This window comes from Myotis brandtii, unplaced genomic scaffold (genome assembly GCF_000412655.1).
Source record: "Myotis brandtii unplaced genomic scaffold, ASM41265v1 scaffold1904, whole genome shotgun sequence".
Taxonomy (NCBI): Eukaryota; Metazoa; Chordata; class Mammalia; order Chiroptera; family Vespertilionidae; genus Myotis; species Myotis brandtii.
Window position 1 is genome coordinate 56,804 of NW_005357093.1, and position 2,500 is coordinate 59,303.

The following is a 2,500-nucleotide window of genomic DNA, read 5'->3' on the forward strand; positions in this document are numbered from 1 at the left end:
CCTGGTGGTCAGTGCGCGTCATAGCGACTGGTTGACCAGTCGGCTCTCTGCCCCCTGGTGGTCAGTGCACGTCATAGCGACTGGTGAACGCATTGACTGTCTGCCTCCTGGTGGTCAGTGCACGTCATAGCGAGCAGTTGAGCGGCCTTAGCATATCATTAGCCTATTACGCTTTGGTTGGTTGAACGGCCGACTGGTCGACCGCACACTTAGCATATTAGGCTTTTGTTATATAGGAGGACAGCTCTAGCCTGTTTGGCTCAGTGGATAGAGAGTTGTAAACCTTCTGGTTTACAAGAACGAAGGGTTTATTCTGTGTCTGGCCACAACTCGCTCAGGACAACCGGATGTGCAAAGGCTACTTGCAGGCAAATGTGTGTGCCACCCGTGACATACGTGCGACTGCTCTCTGCTGGGTCTCTCTACCTCCCTCCCAAGCATCATTTCGATTTGCTGGGCTCTTCACACCATTTCAACTCCTCTCTTTTGGGAGAATTCTCAGTTTTCCGAGACCTACACTGTCTTCCACTAGGAAACGTCACCAAATCCATCCATCCATCCATCCATCCATCCATCCATCCACCCATCCATCATCATCTATCCATCCATACAACCATCCATCCATCCATCATCCATCCATTTATCCATCCAGCCATCCATCATCATTTATCCATCCATCCATTTATCCATCCAGCCATCCATCATCATTTATCCATCCATCCATTTATCCATCCAGCCATCCATCATCATTTATCCATCCATCCATTTATCCATCCAGCCATCCATCATCATTTATCCATCCATCCATTTATCCATCCAGCCATCCATCATCATTTATCCATCCATCCATTTATCCATCCAGCCATCCATCATCATTTATCCATCCATCCATTTATCCATCCAGCCATCCATCATCATTTATCCATCCATCCATTTATCCATCCAGCCATCCATCATCATTTATCCATCCATCCATTTATCCATCCAGCCATCCATCATCATTTATCCATCCATCCATTTATCCATCCAGCCATCCATCATCATTTATCCATCCATCCATTTATCCATCCAGCCATCCATCATCATTTATCCATCCATCCATTTATCCATCCAGCCATCCATCATCATTTATCCATCCATCCATTTATCCATCCAGCCATCCATCATCATTTATCCATCCATCCATTTATCCATCCAGCCATCCATCATCATTTATCCATCCATCCATTTATCCATCCAGCCATCCATCATCATTTATCCATCCATCCATTTATCCATCCAGCCATCCATCATCATTTATCCATCCATCCATTTATCCATCCAGCCATCCATCATCATTTATCCATCCATCCATTTATCCATCCAGCCATCCATCATCATTTATCCATCCATCCATTTATCCATCCAGCCATCCATCATCATTTATCCATCCATCCATTTATCCATCCAGCCATCCATCATCATTTATCCATCCATCCATTTATCCATCCAGCCATCCATCATCATTTATCCATCCATCCATTTATCCATCCAGCCATCCATCATCATTTATCCATCCATCCATTTATCCATCCAGCCATCCATCATCATTTATCCATCCATCCATTTATCCATCCAGCCATCCATCATCATTTATCCATCCATCCATTTATCCATCCAGCCATCCATCATCATTTATCCATCCATCCATTTATCCATCCAGCCATCCATCATCATTTATCCATCCATCCATTTATCCATCCAGCCATCCATCATCATTTATCCATCCATCCATTTATCCATCCAGCCATCCATCATCATTTATCCATCCATCCATTTATCCATCCAGCCATCCATCATCATTTATCCATCCATCCATTTATCCATCCAGCCATCCATCATCATTTATCCATCCATCCATTTATCCATCCAGCCATCCATCATCATTTATCCATCCATCCATTTATCCATCCAGCCATCCATCATCATTTATCCATCCATCCATTTATCCATCCAGCCATCCATCATCATTTATCCATCCATCCATTTATCCATCCAGCCATCCATCATCATTTATCCATCCATCCATTTATCCATCCAGCCATCCATCATCATTTATCCATCCATCCATTTATCCATCCAGCCATCCATCATCATTTATCCATCCATCCATTTATCCATCCAGCCATCCATCATCATTTATCCATCCATCCATTTATCCATCCAGCCATCCATCATCATTTATCCATCCATCCATTTATCCATCCAGCCATCCATCATCATTTATCCATCCATCCATTTATCCATCCAGCCATCCATCATCATTTATCCATCCATCCATTTATCCATCCAGCCATCCATCATCATTTATCCATCCATCCATTTATCCATCCAGCCATCCATCATCATTTATCCATCCATCCATTTATCCATCCAGCCATCCATCATCATTTATCCATCCATCCATTTATCCATCCAGCCATCCATCATCATTTATCCATCCATCCATTTATCCATCCAG